Source organism: Ranitomeya imitator, chromosome 4 (assembly GCF_032444005.1).
Source record: "Ranitomeya imitator isolate aRanImi1 chromosome 4, aRanImi1.pri, whole genome shotgun sequence".
Classification (NCBI taxonomy): Eukaryota; Metazoa; Chordata; class Amphibia; order Anura; family Dendrobatidae; genus Ranitomeya; species Ranitomeya imitator.
The window spans coordinates 162,158,644-162,180,940 of NC_091285.1; the positions used below are offsets into that span (position 1 = coordinate 162,158,644).

The 22,297-nt window shown below is 42.4% G+C and overlaps 1 protein-coding gene across 2 annotated transcripts in view; it reads right to left on the reverse strand.

The window, feature by feature from the left end:
• PPP2R2B (protein phosphatase 2 regulatory subunit Bbeta) overlaps positions 1–22,297 on the reverse strand; it is a 403,054-nt gene that overhangs the window by 104,867 nt on the left and 275,890 nt on the right. The window lies entirely within an intron of this gene.

Below are 22,297 nucleotides of genomic sequence, written 5' to 3' on the forward strand. Positions count from 1 at the left end.
CGTTGACTGAAAATGGCGGGTTCAGCCAACACCAGTCTAATGTGTATAGGGGCCTTTATACTGCACATTGATTTTGAGATCTTCAGAATACCTATTTACTAATTTTACACTTATTCTGCTCTACTTTAACCCCTTCATGACTGGAGGCATTTTCGGTTTTGCGTTTTTGCTCCCCTTCTTCCCAGAGCCATAACTTTTTTTTATTTTTTCATCAACATGACCATGTGAGGGCTTGTTTATTTTCGGGACGAGTTGTACTTTTGAAAGACATCACTGGTTTTAACATATCGTGTCCTGGAAAATGGGAAAAAAAATTCAAAGTGCGGTAGAATTGCAAAAAAAGGGAAATCCCACACTTGTTTTTTGTTTGGCTTTTTTACTAGGTTCACTAAATGCTAAAACTGACCTGTCACTATGATTCTCCAGGTCATTATGAGTTCATAGACACCAAACGGTTCTAGGTTCTCTTTTATCTATGTGGTGAAAAAAAATTCCAAACTTTGCTAAAAAAAAAAAAAAAAAAAAAAAAAAATGCGCCATTTACCGATACCTGTAGCGTCTCCATTTTTCATGATCTGGGGTCGGTTGAGGGTTTATTTTTTTGCGTGCCGAGCTGGCGTTTTTAATGATACCACGTTCTTTTGATCACACGTTATTGCATTTTAATGCAATGTCACGGCGACCAAAAAAAAAGTAATTCTGGCGTTTTGAATTTTTTTCTCACTACGCCTTTTAGTGATCAGGTTAATCTTTTTTAATTGATAGATTGGGCAATTCTGAATGCGGCGATACCAAATATGTGTAGGTTTGATTTTTTTTTAATTGATTTATTTTGAATGGGGCAAAAGGTGGGAGGCTAGAAGCTGGCACAACTCGATCGGCTCAGCTACATAGCAGCGATCATCAGATCGCTGCTATGTATATTAATAACAGGCTTGCTATGAGCGCCGACCACAGGGTGGCGCTCACAGCTTGCCGGGATCAGTAACCATACAGGTCTCAAGGACCTCTATGGTTACCATTCTGATGCATAGCTGACCCCCGATGTGATGGGGGTCGGCGATGCGCTCATTTCCGGCCGGATAGCCGGGAGCGCCGGTTAAATGCTGTTGTCAAGAGTTTGACAGCGGCATTTAACTAGTTAATAGCGGCAGGTGAATTGCGATTTCACCCGCCGCTATTGCGGACACATGTCAGCTGTTCAAAACAGCTGACATGTCCCGGCTTTGATGCGGGCTCACCGCCGGAGCCCTGCATCAAATAGGGGGTTCTGACCTCGGACGTACTATCCGCCCGAGGTCAGAAAGGGGTTAGGCTGCCATCACACTCGCAGTATTTGGTCAGTATTTTACATCAGTATTTGTAATCAAAAACCAGGAGTGGGTGATAAATACAGAAGTGGTGCATATGTTTCTATTATACTTTTCCTCTATTTGTTCTACTCCTGGTTTTGGCTACAAATACTGATGTAAAATACTGACCAAATACTGCTAGTGTGATGGCAGCCTTCAAAAATAAAAAATTGCATTATTTTCCGAGACTTGTAGCGTCTCCATTTTTTGTGATCTCTGGTTGGGTGAGGGCTTATTTTTTGTGTGCAGAGCGGACGTTTTCAATTATACCATTTTGGTGCAGATAAGTTCTTTTGATCGCCCGTTCTTGCATTTTATGCAATGTCATGGTGACCAAAAAAAAAACTTAATTCTGGAGTTTTGACTTTTCTCGCTACGCCATTTAGCGATTGGGTTAATTTTTTTTATTGATCGGGTGATTCTGAATGCAGTGATACCAAATATGTGTAGGTTTGATTCATGTTATTTTGAATGGGGTGAAAGGTGAGGGGGAGCGTGATTGAACTTTTATTTTATTTTATTTTTTAACTTTTAGCAAGCTTTAATAGTCTACATGGGAGACCAGAAGCTGCCATGACCCGATCGGCTCTGCTACATGTAGGCGATGATCAGGTCGTTGCAGCATACCTCACTTACTATGGGTGCTGACCACTGGGTGGCGCTCATAGCAATCCGGCAGTAACAATTATAGAGGTCTCCAGGAGTTGTCTGGTTGTCATGCCAACCCATCGGTGACCCGTGATCGGCGTCACTTATAGGCGGATTTCCGGCACGACTGTGGGAAATGCATGCTGTCTGCAACGGGTTAACAGCCGCGGGAGGATCGAGATTTATCTCGCGGCTGATAGTGGCACATGTCAGCTGTTCAAAACAGCTGACATGTGCCAGAAAAGGTGCGGTCTCACTGCCAGCGCCCGCATTAAAAAGGGGGAGGCGTCCAATGACTGATAAATCAGTCATTGGTCGTTAAGGGGCTAATAAGAGTGTGCCATTGACCTGAATGCAACATTCTTCCACTTTTCACAATAGCAGCTATTACATTTTACAAGTGCTTCCCGCTTATAAAGAAAAGTGTACCCTTAATGAAGAAAAACAGTGGCTAAAATCACTCCCCACATACTAGTTAACGGTCCAAAAAAAAAAGGGGTAGAAAAGAAGTGCACTTACCCGTATATGATAGTCACAATGTTTATTCGGACATAATACAAAACATGCAGAGAGGGATGTGAAAAAAATGGACAACGGCCGTTTCGTGCCTCAGCACTTCAACGGGGACCCGTTGAAGTGCTGAGGCACGAAACGGCCGTTGTCCGTTTTTTTCACATCCCTCCCTGCATGTTTTGTATTATGTCCGAATAAACATTGTGACTATCATATACGGGTAAGTGCACTTCTTTTCTACCCCTTTTTTTTTGGACTATTATATATTACTTTGGAAGCTGCACCCCATCCTTACTATAGAAGGTATTTGGCTCTCTAAGTGATTTGGGTTGTTCTACGCACAGAATCCAACTATATAGCAGCTGTGCGGAGGCCTCTTTTCTGCTTATACTAGTTAACGGACTTACAACCTGTACTTAGATTCTGTTATCACACAAGTGTGTTTCTTCCAGGGATGTAAACCCAAAATAATGGTCACCCCTAGATAGGCAGACAAAATATATATGCACGGTTGCCCATATTGGCTCATCAAGATTGACATGGTTTCCATTAATTTTAAGTGTGTATTAAGCAATTCTACTCATTGATTTAAATACCTATGGGGGATAAAAGCGTCCCCTCATTAAACAAACATGCTCATTCCTGGAAAGGTTGGAAGGTTAACCGAGCAGGAGAGAAATCTATAGCCCCATATTTCAGTCCAATTACCTTCCCTTCTCCTTATTCGATAATTCCTTCACTCAAGGAGAAATACACAAGGGGACAGAAAATGGACAGAACATCAAGCTCACTCCTGCATAGACCACAAGATGGCCAAATACATAGCGATCGATTATACGCCATGCCGCAACGTGCCAGGACATTCACAGCAGGTCAGTAATGTTCACCGCTACCATTGTTGGAGGGTACAAATCAAACCCCTCAATAACATTGTACGCTGGATGGGAAGGTAATCGGAAGGGCAGGACAAATGACTACTCGCCTACTACTTATTACGCACCAACTACAGGAGCCCGGAAATATCAATTATAAGGTAGGGGTGGTGTTAATTTGGGCACTTTACATGGAATGAGAAACAGATAGACAGAATTATTATTAATAGGATCTTTCGATCACAAAACGGCATCTTATTCTCAACACATCCTTCGATGAACTTTACACCGGCGGAAATAGAATCACCCGCTGAACAACATTTTTATACATAACCAAATTTACTAAAGGAGCCATCATCTCCATACAGCCACCCACGTGGGGTGGGTAAGGGTTAGGGAGGCTAGATAGGCATTAAAGGTTGTGTGTGTGCAAAACAAAACCTTTCCCAGAGGACTGTATTTGTCAAAAATGAACACTTGAAGGCCATGATCACACGTTCAGTATTTGGTCAGTTACAAATCCTGAAGTGGAGACGTGTTCCTATCATACTTTTCCTCCCATTGTTCCACTCCTGATTATGGCTTACAAAACACGGATTTAAAATACTGACCAAATACTGAATGTGTGAACGTGGCCTAATACTCAGACTCCCACCTTGATCAAGCACAGGATGCTCCGTAGTCTTCTCTGGCAGAGGAAGTGGAAATATCATCGTTCATCAGCCAACGGACCCTGCAGCCTGTGATTGACTGCAGCAACAGGTGACACGGGCAGCGTTTTAGTCGATGATTTCTAATAACGCACTGTTCCAAATAACCTGACCGCTGCAGTCAATCACAGACATCAGGGTCCAACAGTTAGTAGATCGAGGGCTTCTCCACTTCCTGTGCTAGAGAAGACTACCAGAAGTCTATACTGGATCTAGGCGAGTACTGGTATTTGAATATTAATATGATTTAAGTATTTCAATTTTGGGCGTATACACCTACTAGGAGGGGAACCCCCAGATGTAGTGGACTGTCTACAAACACAAAAATGTTGCACGACAGAGCACACCTTGACTCAGTCTGCACCATAATACACAATGGATCCGTACGAGCATACGCCAGAATCCAGATTTGAGTGGGGTTCGGATTTAAGCCCAGACTGAACCACTTAACGTAGCGAACAATGCACCCTTACAAGGATGGTAAAAATCACTTTGATCTTGTGTATGTTCTGTGTAAGGCTAAATTCACATTTGCGTTGTTGTGTGTTGCGTCGGCGACGCAACGCACAACTCATGCAAAACCGCATTGTTTTGTGACGCATGCGTCCATTTTTGGCCGATTTTGGACGCAAAAAAAATGCAACTTGCGCCCTCTGCGCCCTGACGCTTGCGCCAAAAAAGACGCATGCATCACAAAACGCAAGAAAACGCATGTCCATGCGCCCACATGTTAAATATAGGGGCGCATGACGCATGCGTCGCCGCGGTTGCGCCCGACGCACCGCAAATGTGAACGTAGCCTAACTGAAGGGCAGAAGCAGAAAGGTCTTTACCGGTACTTATAACAGTAAGAAAGCTTTTGAGATGCATGAAAAGTCTATTCCTTACCATTGTTTATACAGCATAAAGAGAATAAATCCTCAATTTTCTTTCATACATCTGTGAACCCAATAAATGCCAATCCCTTCAATGTGCTGCCCAATAATTACACTAGGTTCCGGGATGGAATCCACTACTAATTAGGCGCTAAATTAATGGGAAATGTGACTGGTCCATCCATGAATTCTTATAAAAAGCTATTAGATTTTACACCTGTGGTAAAGCAGCGGCACGTTAATTATGGCTGGAGATGCCATCCAACACTCATCTTTCTCACTGAGGGAAAGGGAACAGCTGTTCCTTGGTGTCTGAAATCACTGCGCTAGGTAAGATGGCACAATTACCACTAAGTGCTGTAGATGATCAGTGGGAGAATGAATACGGGACATTACTACAGACAGCACTGTGCCTTAATCGTCAGCATTTTGTCAGACAGGTTGCTGAGTGTGCAGCCGTGACCCATAGACTGATGCTCATCAGGCAGATCGTCTTCTGCCTACCCAGCAATGCCCCCGGATTGTATGCAGTAAGCTATATACTGTATTAGTATTCATGCACAGTACCGGCATATGCCACAGAAACAAGGATCTCATTACAAATCATCAGCGGCATTAACAAATGGCTGGCTGAGCATTATTACAGGCAGAACGCTTACAGCCGACTCTCCGCACTCCTAATGGGCATCTTTCTACTCATCCTGGAGAGCGAAGGAGAAAAAGCTAATTTTGCAGAACCAGAACACTAAGCTAGCACTCACCTCTGAATACCTGCAGAGGATTAGAGGGCTAGGTTTTATTTAAAGGGGCCGTCCAGGGCCTAACTTATAGATCACCTCTCTGTAGGATAGGGGTCATCAATATGAGAATGGTGGCGGTCCAACACTTCGCACCCAGCCTCTCTCAGCTAAAGCAAAGTATGGGGCAGCACACCACAACCCAGATCATTGCTTAGTGGCCGAGCACTTCACTTTATCTCCCACTCACTGAAAGGGAACCTGTCAAAAAATGACCACCTTATCTGAGAGCGCCAGATCATGTAGAGACAGAGACCCAGATTCCAGCGTTTTCACACTTACTTGGCTGCTGTAGTTTTGATAAAAATCACTGGTTTATCAGCAAGAGATTATCACTAAAGGACTGTTGTAGTCTTCAATATTCATGAGCTCTATATAACCACACAGACACCACTGAATGGCAGCCTATGCACAGTACACAGAAAGCTGCCAGAGGTGTGGGCTGGGTTATAAAAAGCTTTGTATTCAGAGAAATACTAGATCTGCAGCAGATAAAACAGATTTTATTAAAACTGTATCAAAACAACCCAATAAGTGTTATATTGTTGGAATCCGGGTGTCTGCTATATCGTCGGTCTGAGAGTAACATGATCTTGGTGCAAACATCTAGTGAGATTCCCTGGCCTATCCAGGAGTTTGCAATTTTTCTGGTATTCTACAAAACCTGGGGAGGTTATAAAACAAGTAATTAACCATTACTTCCCCAAAACCCCCTGCCAATCCAGGGATTCCCACTGATCCTATAGTAATGCCATGCGATACATCATTCACTTCGCCAATTACTGGTCTTAACTGTGACGTTTGTGTGTACAGGACCTGACTGCCAAGCCAACGATGAGCTGTAATGACTGCGTATATGATGCATGGGGCGCCATCACTGCAACATTATTGGGGACCACTAAAGATTACATGGACCAGTAATGGTTGTTTCTTCATTTTGAAAATTCCCTACTGTCGGACAAGTGTTGTTGAATCCCAGAAAACCCCTTTCATTTCTGTAAAAGTCCAACTATTTCATTTTATGGGAGACATACAAGCACAGCCAACTTTTAAGCAGAAACAGGAATAGGACCCAAATGTTCCCAAAGATCGGTAAGGGCCCCAGCTGTCCCCCCTCATTCAATATGGCACTGAAGAGGTCTGATCTAGACCTTTATAACAAAGCAGAGCGGCTTTGACAGTGAACAACCGCTCGTTCGCACACAAAAGCATATGGGATGCAAGAGTACAAAGCAGCTAGAAATTAAGAGGGCTGTGGAGTCGGAGTCCATTTTGGTGGGGTCGGTGTTACGGAAATTGAGGAGTCTGCCGGAGGTTTTGCTTACAGCCCTGGAAATTAAGACACTCACTACAGCTAGCGTATTTATGGATTTGTTTGCACTTTTGGCATTTTTTTTAATGCACCATGGTTAAAAAAAAGGAACCTGCAGGGATGCTTTCACTAACCAAACTATTGGTGTGGCTGCCAAGGGCATATAATAGTAGTAAAAATGATACCCGCCTTGTACCAATCCAAGGTGTCATTGTGGAGATACTGAGCTTTGAAGCTACATGCAAATTTGGCTTCATATAGGTGTGTTGAATATAATGGGGAGGGCAATGACACCTCGTATATCTCAGCAAAGACGTATCAGGAATTCTGATCAAAATCCCCACTTTGAAGCCAAATGCCAATTAGCCAGTGGGGGCATCAATGCTCTTCAGGTACATTGGACACACCCCTAATGCACTTCCAGGCTAATCTGCATGCACCTTGAAATATTAATAACTCCGCAACGGATAGGTATCATTTTTATCATCATTATTATTTTAGGTCCCATACAACCACACCACAGGCTTGATTAGCAAAATTATCCTTCCCAAGCCCAATACAGCAACGGGCAACGACCATCGCAAACAGCCGGTTTATTGCCACAAATATGGAGAAAGCAGTCCATTGATATCGTGAAAGATGCCTATTTATCAAAAAGCTGCAATCATCAAGGCTCTACTCATGAGATATTGTATCAGGACCTGACTTGCCTAATGCAACTTCAAAACGTCAGAAGCAGATGAATGGCAGTGGAGAATGGCAGCGGTAATTGCTGCTAATGTATTCCTTTCAGAGGAGCGCTATGGAAATGGGAGGAAGCATACTTGGAGAATTCACAACACCTTCATGGCGGCTTGGGTGACAGCTTGACAGGGTGCATTGTGTGTGGTAGAAAGGCGCAGCCCTTCCTTCGCACTTCGTTTTTAGTTTTTTTTTAATCTTTTTAGTTTAGTACTTGACAAGTAAATTAGAGCTGTTTGATGGTGGGCCAGGTTCCTTCCCGATTGTTCTGACACTTTCTATTCTCCCATCTTCGAGATCAGAAATTAAAACAAATTATGCATTAAATAAAAAAAAAAAAGATCTGAAAGCTAATACAGATTGATTGTATTATAGGCCTATTTCATCACTTAAAAACTTGACCGCTAAATGTGTAGGAAACCAATAGAATGTTTTTTCTGATACTTATAGCAATTTAGTCAAGAGCAGGAAGCCATAGATCAGTCACTTGACCGCTGCAGTCAATCACTGGACTTGCTGAAATCAGCCTGAATAAGGACTGGGATGTATGGTGAAGCCGCACTTCTTCTGTAGGTTTGGCACTATTAAAAAAACAAAACAAAAACACTAACATCCTCCTAAACACTAAAATACTCCTTTCAAATCTGCATTACGGAACCCTAGACAAGGGCGTATTGTGCCATACGGTGCCTCCATGACATTGCGTAATCTCCAGCATGGACTTTACATGCAAATATCCTCATAATATAAAACGCAATGAACATCTTCTCAACGATTCTCAAGGAGTCAGTAAGAAAAAGACTTGTGTGTCCATCAAACACTGATGCACAATACACAAGAGAGGGTAAGGGGGGACGCCACTAAAGGATTCCAGATTTGCTCGCATATAAAGCCACTTTCAGCTTAGTGGTCCTTCACCTATAATATTCTACTGTCTTGATCTCGGTTCTCATTAACGGCTTAATTTAAGGGTTTCTGCCCTTGCGTCCAATGTTCAGTTTTCAATTACCGTATATGTGTCTGCGTGGGTCTCCTCTGGTTTCCCACCACATTCCAAAGACCTACTGATCGGGAATGTAAATTGTGAGCCCCAATGGGGACAGCGATGATGATGTCTGGAATTAATGGCGCTATATAAGTGAGCAAAATAAATTATATGCACAATGTGCACTTACAATAGGAACTATGCCAACAGTTGGCACATTTGGCTTTCTTTCTGGATGGGAGATACACAACTAAAATGGAAGTACATAGCCTATTGTATTATTCCGGACGAATATGTTGATTTGAAATGTAAATAATACTGCAGAAAGATTTCTGAATTTTTGTCATCATTCTTTACAATTCCCTCCTTAGAATTTCTTTTTGTACATAGCTCAATGTTACGTGGTGCATAGAAAGGGTCTGAATGGACAAAGTTGCTGTAACTAGACATTCAAAGGCAGATTTGATATACGAGGCCCATGTCATGGGATCTGTGTTTTTTGGACGCCTGCCTATATGGCTCATCTGTATGCTTAGTTCTGGGACTAAACCTAGGAAGCTGAAGAGAAAAAGGAGTAATTTATTATTATTTATATAGCACCATTAATTCCATGGTGCTGTACATGAGAAGGGGTTACATACAGAGTTACAGATATGGTTTACAGTAAATGAATTTACGATGGCAGACTGGTACGGAGGGGAGAGGACCCTGTCCTTGCGGACTTACATTCTCCTTATACCGTTTCCTTGGTGGGTCAATCCAATGGCTTCCCAAGACCTGATCACACTAAACAGAAGGGAGGAACAGCACGCCAGGGGATCTCTGTCAGATAAAGCCACATAGGCGGACTTTAGGGCTGGAGCGGAAGCTTCCACTTTAAGGTCACAACATAGGGTCTTCATTCCGTGCCACCCTCAAATATTCAGGCTGCCCTTAGAGTAATGGGAAGGCAGATTTCTTCTTTATTTCAACTTCATTTTCACATTATGCAAACCTTGATAGGCCAGCCTGTAACTGCCCAAAATCACAGGCACAATGATGACTTTATTCATGAGGCTAGGTTTGCATTATTAGTTCATCTTACAGGAAGAAAATAAGAATTTCATCTAGTTTCAGGATGTGGCTACACAAAATCTCAGACATCATAATAAGAGTATGTCTTAGAAAAAGCAAGGCCACAATAAAGAAGATTTCAAATGTAGAGAAAACATCCAGTTAAATCAATGACCATTTGTATGGCTATGGGTGATAAATCTGCACCAAGTGATTGAAATGGGAGGTCGTGGGTGACTCCGTGTTGAAGTCTGTTACACTACGATAAGACGGCTTTTCTGCATAGATAGCCATCACACACTCAGCCGCAGAGTATAGAAGGCTGCTTGTAAACCATACAAGACAGTAAAGAAAAATGCCAAGATTTTAGATACACAATGTCAAAAGTGAAAAATGTGTCACCTTTACTAGTAAAGCCTATAGAGGAAAAAAAGAGACCAGACCCCAAAGAAAGTCTATTTAATTCTACAAACGTCTGATAGTTTTTTTTTTAAATTAGGACATTTGCCCCATTGTACATTTTGCTTGCGAGAAACACTGTATGAAAGCATTCCCTAACCACTGGAAAGGTGATCACTTCATCTCCACAGTGGATCCAACTTCTGGGCCACCCACCGTTCCAGTGAATCTGGCCTCTGAAAGGCTTCATGTGAACTAGGGGGTGGATCATTCTTATGGGAGCACCGAAAACCAGCTGAGCACAGAGCATGGCCATCTTGTAGTGTGCAAGATCAACCATCACTCCATTCACACTAGGTTCTTTAGAGTCCCGGTTCTCAGTATTGGCGAGTGTTCCAGAGTTTGAACCCCCAGCGATCAGGAGGTTAACCACTATCCAATGGACAAACTTGAAAGCAAAAAGAAATGAGATTAGCTACATGTGATACCTGTCCCACTACCGCAAGAGCCATACCAAAAGAAATCCTAAAATGAAGTGCCAGTATAATATACTAAAGTCAAGACAAGAAATAACAGTCATAGAACGGATTACAATTTAGAACCTAAACAAAACTTTAAGAGTTCTGTAAAATTAGACAATGGACATTAAAGCAAACCAGTCAGCAAGATTTTGCTAAGTAAACTACAGGCATTGTCAGGTTGGCAGTGTTAAACTGATTAAAATGATACGTGCGGTGAAGAAGTCAGTCTTTTGGTTCTTGTGTAATCAGTGTAAGAAGTTGTCAGTTAATGAGATGCCTGTACTCCGGGGCGGGACTGTAGGCAGAGTCTTTGTTTCCTGCTCTAAGGCCAGAGAAATCAAGGATAGACCTGCCCACAGGCCAAGCCGAAGCACAAACATGTTCCTCATCATAGAGACAGACGGTTTGTGCTTCGGGTCAGCCTGTGGGCAGGTTTCTTCTTGGTTTCTCTGGCTTAGAGCAGGAAGATAAGACTCAGTCCTGCCCCGAAGCACGAGCATATCATTAGCTGCAAACGCCTAACACGGATTACACAAGAACCACAAGACTGATTTCTTCACCCCCAGGTATCATTTTTATCAGTTTAACACCGCCAACCTGACAATGCCTGTAGTTTACTTAAAATTCTGCTGACCGGTTTGCTTTAAGCTTTACTAAACTTGACATTAATATACCCAGCTGTTTTAGTGTTATAAGATGGTACCATTTGTGTACAACTAGGTAGAGGTAGATGTTAATGTAACTGAAAAAAAAAAAAAAAATCACACATGGAGACCTAATTCTAATACATTGTGAGACTCTTTTTAATTATTTTTCCAGACTAGTGCCCGATTAAAAATAATAAGCAGAGAAGGAACCGGACAACGTAGAGGGAGAGAAGATAATCCTCATTCTTTATTTTAGGCCACAGCCCATGGTGGAGTCTTAATTCAATGTAGCCAATAGTAGTTAAAATGTCTTATTTGATCCTGGTTAAGGTTGTATGATTGACAAGCATACAACATGGTTATATCACATTATAAGCTACTGTATTTACCATGGGTAGTTTACCATGGAATAAATGGCGCTATAATAATAAATAATAATAATAATAATGGGTTAATCGCCATCTTACTGCTACTATTCACCCTAACAAACATCATTCCTACCAGAAACCAGTCTAATGAAATAGTGTATGCCAGATTACAGCAGTTATGCAAATCATTTGTCATTTTTTGAACAATTCCAATATATCAGCATACCAACATTAACCAAAATGTCCTGTTCTGATTCAAGGGGTGGGCAGACCAAGGATCTTCCACAAAATGTCAAAACAAAAGAGGATCTTTCACAGTTTTTTCAATTTAAATTGAGAAACTCATCCAAATGCTGCTGCTTCACCGATTCTGAACAGTTTTTTTTCTTTTTCTTCTGAGCCCCTCCATTCCAATAGGTCATCGATGCCCAACAGCTGTTTGACCCTGACCAGGCAAGCCCGCCGATCAGCTTTCATCGGTGTCAGTGGCCACCAGCCTAAAGTACTGACTTGCGGAGCTGGCCGTCTGATAGCGGCCACCACAGTGTACTGCACATGCGCCTACTATTGATTTGAATAGGAGGCAGATGTGTAATAATATGCCGCGATCACTATCAGAAGACGGCCAGCTCCGCAAGTCAGCACTACAGCCAATGGCCGCAGACACCGAAAACAGCCGATCGGCAGGGTTGTCGGATCCCAACCGATCAGACAGTGACCTATCCTTAGGTACCAGACGGATCTCTTATTAGACAAATGTTTTAGGATCATATGATGACTTGATAAAAGGGACCAGCAAGGTCTCAAAAAAAAGTGTAGTCTAATAACAGATATTTATCTCATCTCAGCCTACATTGCACAAAGAAATAAACAGACCTGGGCTCCACACATTTTATTCTGATCTATCAATGATGGACACCAACAGTGCTAACAGTTCTCTATTGACAATGTTCGTCTGGTTTGTCATTTTACCTGAAAAAAATAGTAAACCATGCAACGCTATTCTAACTGGCATTTTTTCCAGAACCAGAATTTCCAATGCAGATGTGAACAAAGCCCTACACATTTTCACAGCCATAAAAAGCATGTTACCATGTTCTCGCTTTTTTGTAATCCTTACTGCACATTCCATATTCCACACCTTTACTAGCCATCCACAGGCCCCTGGGGGAGGTGGCGGGTTCTTTACCATACCAACAAGAATAATGAAGTTTTATTTTTTCCAGAAAGCGCCATTAGTATGCATAGCTTTACACAAAACATCTGGCATCTCTTAATAGGAAACGGTTTTCTGATATTATAGGCTCGATTGAAAGCAGAAGAGGCATATAAATAATATCCTTCAGTTTACTATGATTTAGGCCTCATTCAGATACGAGTGTGCAGGATCAAATTTTCAGGGATTAGACAATCGTTGTTCGGACTGTCAAATAGACCAAGTTTGGGTGACAGACATGCAGTTAGTCTGGGCATTAAAGTCCCTTTATGGACCATAATAGTTGCCCATCTGAACACGGCCTTAAAGTTGGGTTACACACACACAGACTACAGATGGATCAGACCAGGCTTACAGATTAGATTTAACCCAACAGTTATCTTCCTCATCTGTTATTACAAGAATAGGAAGGGTTTATATCAGGAATAAGAGTCCATTTACACTTCACAATTATAGTGAAGGATTGTGCCAAAGAATATTCGCATCACCATAATCAAGCATTCCAAACAGGCTTTTGATGACCCAATGGATGAGCAAAAACGTTTGTTCTTCAGGTGGACCTCACTAAAGATCACTGTTCCCGGCAGCACATCGTCCTGTGTACTGAACTGGTACTGTTTTTTTAGTGCACATCTGTAGCAGGGTCTACCTGTGTAAACAGGCCATCAAACAAAAGCCGATAAGAGCAGCATGTAGCGGCGGACCTGTAGGAATATAGTGCCGCTGGTCGGCAGGTGGAAATTTATCCTTCTAATAGAGAAATTGTCTTTCAGGCATATGAAAGATACCAGTTTACATGCTACAGTCATTGTGTTTGACAAGACCAATTGTTAGGCTCTTCAGGTCAATTCAGTCAGATGAGACAAATTTCAATCAGATGAAATGGCCATTTACATACCAGCATTAAGGCAGTCTGATGTGTATGGTGGCATTGGCCAACTGGTTGTTGGTGAAGATGTCGACTAAGGCATGCTTGATTTTGGAATGCTAAACGCTTTGCTTTCCCAGAGATAAGATGCCGCTAGACATGCTCTCTCAGAGAACACAAGAACGCTCGCTCAACAGTTGGGAAGAGCCACCCAAAACGGATGTCAACCAGCTCTAAAGTGTATGATGGGCTTTAGTCTAAAGGGACTGAAATTGTTCAGAAATTTGTATGTATAAAAAGTACACTTCGGCATTCTTGGATGATTAAACTGATTAAATTAAATAGACAAATTTACATGTCGCACAAAACCAAAATATATAATACGTAAAGTGAAGATGGAACGGTGTATCAAACAGGAAATCTGCTAATGAACAGTACACTTATTAAATAAAAGGGTATATCCGGGACTTTACAAAAAACAAAAAAATGTATCCAAGCACTAACAGGCAGGTAATCGCAGCTTAACTGCCTGTTGTGTCCGGTGAAGTTCTTTCCCGACACGGAGACCACCACTGCCGGGGATTGAGAAGCATCTGTTGAAGTCACATCTACCGAGCGGCGTGACACATCTACCGAGCGGCGTGACACATCTACCCAGCGGCGTGACACATCTACCCAGCGGCGTGACACATCTACCCAGCGGCGTGACACATCTACCCAGCGGCGTGACACATCTACCCAGCGGCGTGACACATCTACCCAGCGGCGTGACACATCTACCTTTTTGTAAAATCCTGGATACACCCTTTAAAGAAGCACTCCTGTCAATTTTGTTTTATTTTCTTAATATATTGCAATCATATTATAAAGCATTGTGTATTTACAATTGCTCATTTTCCCCATCTAACCAGTTAATTCTTCTGTTTTCCATTAGTTCTTTGGCATCACATGATTAAACACTGAATAGCTGAATCCTACTAAGGTTTCTTTCACACTTCCGTCGTTGAGCTCCTGTCAAAATCCATCGATTTTTGAAAAAACAGGATCCAGCAAATTTTTTTGCTGGATCCTGTTTTTTCCCATAGACTTGCATTAGCGACGGATTGTGACGGATGGCCTTCCGTTTCATCAGTCGTGCACTGGATCCGTCAGAAAATTGCTGTCTGTCGGGCGGAGAAAACGTTCAGAGGAACGTTTTTTTCTGCACGTCAAAATCGCTCAGCATCGGATCCTGCGCTGCCCGTCATTGGCTATAATGGAAGCCTATGGATGCAGGATCCATCGCTGACTGAAAAAAACAGAACCAGTCGCTGGATTCCTGCTTTTCACAAACGGAGCATGCGCGGAAGAATTTCCCGTCTTGTGCAGCATCAATTGTAACAAGATATAATGTTAAAAATAATTTTAAAAACAATCGCAATATTCTCACCTAGTGTTCCCATGGATGCATTGCGAAATGACCCAATGACGTCGCGGTCGCACGAGACCGCGATGTCATCAGAGGTCATTGCACGCAAGGCATTACTGGGAACGCCAGCTGCTGGGAACATCGCAAGCATCGGTAACGCTACGCGGGACGCCGGAAGGTAAGAAAACTGCTGCGAAGGTGTATACACAACAGGTGCACAGTCTCGACGGGTTCATCAGAAAAACGGGCCCAGTGCACCTGTTTTTTTTTACAATCTGACAGGATCCGTCATTTCAACATTTTGACGGATCCTGTGCACATTGTAAAAACGAAAGTGTGAAAGAAGCCTAAGCCCTATGCAGAAGTAAGAAGTTTCGTCCCCTGCATGAGTCGCCCCCCTCTAACTCCAGAGCTGGCTTCTCCTCTCCTCTGCCAGGAACTTTGTAATCTGTAAAATTGTAGTTTTAATGCCGACTCATGCAAAGAAATGATTTCATGTTTCACATGTTTTCAATCACATGTCAGACCTAATGGAAATGAGAATGAATAACTGGGTAGAAGGGCAAAATGAGCAACTGTCAAGTACACACAGTGCTATATCATGTGATTGCACTATATTAAGAGGATAAAAACTTTGATGGCATTGTTTCTTTAACAGTGAAATTGCCATTATAGTGCTCTACATACCTGGAGTAATACTCCTCGTCATAGCCACAGACAGATGAATTGTGACCCCAACACTCAGGTAAGCAATTCACACAATCACATGTGAAGTGCAAATAGTCTGTAAAATATTGATCGAGTACGGAGACCAGAAAAAGTCATCAAATCATTACCATATATTGATCTATTCATGAACACCCATCTCATGACCACATATCACCATAGTTCCATAATGCTTGTCGTCTTATATTTTTGCATCGGATTTTACAGTCTCTCTTATCTTATACCTGAAAATCCAGGCAGGAACTCCTTCGACGCATCCGTCATAACACTGGATGCATTGCACACGTTTTCAGCTACTTTCACAACATCCGTCGTTACGTCGCTGCATTGCGACGTACCCGCAGTGACTGCAGTGTGAAAGAGGACTTACCAGTACAAATACCTAATCACTTTTCCAGAAGATGTCAGGTCACTTCATCATGTGGTCAGAGGAATCTATGGTCTCTCTGTTTATGGGACGTGATTAACGAGCGGCAGCGATGAATGTAACCAGCCTTTTAATGTTACGACTAAATATTCTAATGGAGAACATGAGGTGCCGTAGACGTCTATATAACAACCTGAACATGAGGAGGTGCCGTAGACGTCTATATAACAACCTGAACATGAGGAGGTGCCGTAGATGTCCATATAACATCCTGAACATGAGGAGGTGCCGTAGACGTCTATATAACATCCTGAACATGAGGAGGTGCCGTAGACGTCTATATAACATCCTGAACATGAGGAGGTGCCGTAGACGTCTATATAACATCCTGAACATGAGGAGGTGCCGTAGACGTCTATATAACATCCTGAACATGAGGAGGTGCCGTAGACGTCTATATAACATCCTGAACATGAGGAGGTGCCGTAGACGTCTATATAACATCCTGAACATGAGGAGGTGCCGTAGACGTCTATATAACATCCTGAACATGAGGAGGTGCCGTAGACGTCTATATAACATCCTGAACATGAGGATGTGCCGTAGACGTCTATATAACATCCTGAACATGAGGAGGTGCCGTAGACGTCTATATAACATCCTGAACATGAGGAGGTGCCGTAGACGTCTATAGACCTCTTTGTCTAAGGGCTCGTTCACACGACCGTATAAAAATATGGTTAGTTTCATCCAAAAAACTCGGGACATTTTTTTTTTCTTATTTGCCACCCATACACAATCCAATTGTAAATAACTGCTGCTGTAAATTAGTGATTCCAAGACCATACGTTAAATGATTGCAATATAGCCATACATAAAAAATAGATTTTTTTTTTTGGTGAGCACTCAGACTTGAATGGATAAGCATCATTTGACACTCAGAAGGAGCGAGTGCAAGCTGTGATTTTTCTGAAGCATGAAAACCTAGCCTAACTGTGGCAAAAACTGCAAAAAAAAAAAACTATACACAAGGAGGATGACAATCTACAGAGACATTTTAGAAAATTTTAGAAACCATCTAATATGGAGTAATACGTTCTGTATGACTTGGAGGCATGATTATACATTGACTTTTCGCAGCATTTTACAGTACCAGCAAAGTGAAAGATTTCTAAAATCTCACGCACTCACGCAATCTTGCCTTGTGCAGGCGTGTACTACGGAGGACAGAGAATGAACTTTAATCCAATATTGTGGCCAGCATGCAGCCAGCGGGTAAGGAAAGGGTGAATCAAACACCCGAAAAACGGTCCCGCCAAATTCAGCTGACAGGTTCCCTTTAAGGACATAAAAATTGAAAGCTTTAAAATTGCTACAATTTCAACATAGTCGCAAAGTTTCTGGTATTTTCACATGTAAAACGCAAGTTCTATAGAATACATTTTACCACCATCATGAAAATACAACATGACACGAAAAACAAATCTCAATCACTGGGATCCACAGTTATCTCCACATACAGTGACTGGGTCAGAATTGGAAAGTTTGGACTGGTCATCAAGGTGAAAGGTTCAGGGGTGAAGGGGGTAGCATGTGGAGTGGGGTTTAATAAAAAAAAAAAATAAAGATATTGGCCTTGATTCAGCAAAGCAATTTAACAGAATTCTGGCCTAAATAGTTTAGAAAAGTCGTAAAATTTTGGTACAACTTGGCAATATGCAAAAAAATTGGGACTTTTGACGTTTTTCCCCCAGCGCCAACAGAATGTGCAGAGGCGGGGCACGACAACCACAGCTTGTCAATCATTCGGTCTGACAGTCTTTCTGCTGCGGTTTTATTTTTCAGGTTCTGATTTCTCACATTATTGGAAAGATCGAGCAGCTAGAAACTGTAGCAGATAGTACGGTAAGCGCCGATGTAGCAATCCTAAGCAATATTTATAGTATTTATGATCATGCCATCAGTACTGATAATTACTGGATGCCTGAGCAACCTACTTAAATGTCAGCTTGGAGAAGACCTTTTCCGTTCCCTTCGTGGTGTATACGAGTCGCTACATGTGTTCTCTGGAGATTATGTTCTGTGTGATTACTTGCAATGATTTTTATGTACCGGGGGCAATAAACAACAATTTATGGCAGAGCAGATGCCAACTGCAGAATTGGAGTAGAGTTAATACAATTTGTTCTTAAATTTACTTCTGGGGGAAACAAAAATAGTTTTGCTAAAAAGAAAAAAATAGCAATTTCAGTCCTTGAAAGATTAACAGTTACTATAATGCGATACCATCCGCCACAATGGAGACTGCGGCGTGGAATATACAGCGGACTACATACCACATGGGACTTTATGGCCTTCTAGGAATATTGTACACGTTTAGCCCCATTCTAAACGTCTATCCACATACACAAAGAATTATGCATTTTCTATGCTTTATCAAAGGAAAAATCCAGCCTTCCCTAGATAATGAGGCATAAATCTCCAGGATCTTCCAGCTAGTAAAATGTATAGGATCCTGACAGATCCATCAATAACGTTTACACATAAATAATGGATGCAGCTACAGGACTGGGGTGGGTTAGTCTAGCAGCGATCTGGTGAATAAATGGGTGATCACATTGTGTGATAAGTGAACATCTGGACTTTAATAAGCGTTGTGTATATATAAAATCCACAACGAAGCTTCCCTGTTTCTCTGCAAAAGACTTCGACAACCTGAAATAGGATACGTATAAAACCGGGTAATGCTAAAAACATTATGCAAGGTCGGAAGGGATAGGCTTTATTCACACCTTATTTTCGGTACAGGTACTGCCTGTAAAAAGAAGAAAAAAAAAATTGACATCACTAGGACCAATGTTAAATTTTCCCACGAGCAAAGTGTCAGCATGCACTAGGGAACTGTATTTGTGTTATTTGTCTACAAGTATTAATAGTGGGGGTCATTGCGAAAATTAAAAAAAATCAAAGCGCTTTCCAGTCCCCTGATAAATTCATGTCCATGGAGGCACTATGGTGGAGGGTCATTTTCACATTCATTTTTTTATGAAGACGAAACCCCACATAATTCATAATTAAAAAACTTACCAAGTGAGCAGATGTAAGGCCTTACTCGCATCAGGTTTTCTGGTTGTGTTTAGCATGCACAGTAGGAAATAGTTAATGTACATGTCAAATGTGTCCAGAGCTCTCTACTAGAAAGTTATGACATATCCCAAGAATAGATCATCAGTATAGCAATCCTGGAAAACTTTAATACAAAGCTCGTTACGTACTTGTGTGAATATAACATATATTTCACATTTGTTGCATTTGAAGGGCAGTATGTGAAATCCCTACTTGTAGTGCAACTGGGCGTATCTTCAGAGTCTTCTCTGCTCTGCTCTCTGGGAGGGAGTGGTAAAAGTTCACGCCCCCAAAGAAGACTCTGAAGTAACGCCCAGTTGCGCTACAAGCAGAAATTTTACATATTGCAAGCCAAAAGCAATAGCTGAATGTGTCTGAAATGAAACGATGCCCAGTGAGCTTTACAAGGCATTTTACTTCGTTTTTGAAAAGTGACAGGTCCTTTTAATAGGAAATCTGTAAACCGTTCTTTGCTATGCAACCTGAGAGTATTATAACATAATGTAGGAACATAGGCCCTGATGACAGTGATGTATGCCACACACGGCGCTGTGTATGGCTGTATCAATACAATCAGTATTTTATCAGCAGGAGATTATCACTACAAGACATACCTCTTAGTCCAACCCCATCCCCACCGACTAGCAGTTCTCTGTCACTATATAATGTATACAGAAAGCTGTGGTACGGAAAGTGTTATACACAGCTCGAAACATTCCGGCATCAGGGTAAAAAAAACGATCTTTATAACTGCTGCACCCAGTAAGCTAAGTGATACATCGCTGGAATCAGGGTCTCTGTCCCTGCATTATGCTGAGGAGTAAGAATGTAACTAAGGATATATTGTGGGAGATGTTGAAACAAGTTCAATGTGGCAGCTGTAGACCGGCATCACACAGCAAGGTCTCAGTCTGCAAGGCATGAACTAAAGATTAGCCACTCAATGGCACATTAAATGCTCAATGAGGAAAATGAAACCGACCTTCTGGTAGCAGATAACAATACTCTACATCACTGTACATAAGGAATAGATTTTGGTGAAATACAGAACAGCGAGAAGAAGCTCCAGTGTGGCATTATGGCGTGTCTGCCCTCATTCTTGGATATTAGCTACAAGTTAATAAACCGCAATCACAAGAATATACTTGCAGGGGAATTCTTAAGTTTGGAAGTTCTATTCTATCCTCGGGATAGGACTTCCCAATTGCTGGGGGTCCGACAGCTGGGACCCCATAGATTGAGAGATAGGAGCAGAGGTCAATCATGTGCAGTGCCACTCTATTCTTAATGGGACCGCCAGAGTCAGGCGAGCCCAGCACTCGGCTCCTCTTCAGTACCCCATTACAGTGAATAGAACGGAAGTGTGCATGATCGACGCCATCTTCATCAGTAATGGGCTCTTCAAGTTCTCAGGATCGGCGATCGTCCCATCAGTCAGACCTCCAGTGATCGGAAATTTATCCCCTATCCAAAGAATACGGGATAAATGACAAACTTCAAAATACCCCCTTAACAGCAATTTAGAAATGCAAATGCAGGTGGTGGTAAAATCTTTTCCATCATCTATGGAAATTTAAAAAAAGCAGTCATTTTAAGTACGTACTTCACGTGTGGTCGGCAGTACCATTCACTGCTTTCTGAATATGTTCCAAAAGTGTTGCCACTGTCAAGCACTAGCTTATCGCAAGTTTACAATCCAATTATGCCACCGCATCACTCAACACCACAGCTGGCACATGTGAATATACACATTATTTTGCCACTGGATTCATACTGCTTAAACCACGGACAGCATGATTCAGTTCCTGGCTGCACACTGAGCCTGGTATAGTTTTCTTTACATTGACTCAAACTTCGGAGCTTATCAGTCAGTATATCAGGCCGGGGGCGACATCAGACTAATCTCATTTCCAGCACTGGTGATAAACACATCTACTATAGAATTGTCTAAGGGTCACTTCCGTCTTTCTGTCTGTCCTTCTGTCTTTCGGTCTGTCTGTCACGGATATTCATTGGTCGCGGCCTCTGTCTGTCATGGAATCCAAGTCGCTGATTGGTTGCGGCAAAACGCCCACGACCATTGCCACGACCAATCAGCGATGGCCACAGTCCGGCAGCAATTTGGCTGCTCTTTCCTCCCCGCAGTCAGCGCCCGCTCCATACTCCCCTCCAGTCAGCCCTAACATAGGGTTAATGCCAGCGTTACCGGAGTGTGGTGTAACGCACTCCGGTTACGCAGCTATTAACCCTGTGTGACCAACTTTTTACTATTAAAAAGATCTAATGTCACAAATAAGAATAATAAAAAAAATAAAGGTTATTCTCACCCTCCGACGTGGCGCGGTGTCCTCGGCAGTGCAAGCGGCAGGTTCCAATGCTAAGGATGCTATGCGAGAAGGACCTGCCATGACATCACGGTCATGTGACCGCGACGTCATCACAGGTGCTGCGCTCATTCCAACCCTGGGACCGGAAGCTGCCGCGTGCACCGCACACAGGCGACAGGACTACAAGGGGCCGTCGGAAGGGGAGTATGTTTATTTTTTATTTTTTAACCTGTTACATATATGGCTGGGCAATATACTACGTGGCTGGGCAATATACTACGTGGGCTGGGCAATATACTACGTGGACATGCATATTCTAGAATACCCGAAGCGTTAGAATCGGGCCACCATCTAGTCTCTTCCATATTGGCCATCACCAGCAATGATGCCGGGATAAGCCAGTCAGTGGGTGGTGCTGGACTAGTCTCATCTCTGACTATGGTCCCCGGCCAGGTTTTCTAACAAT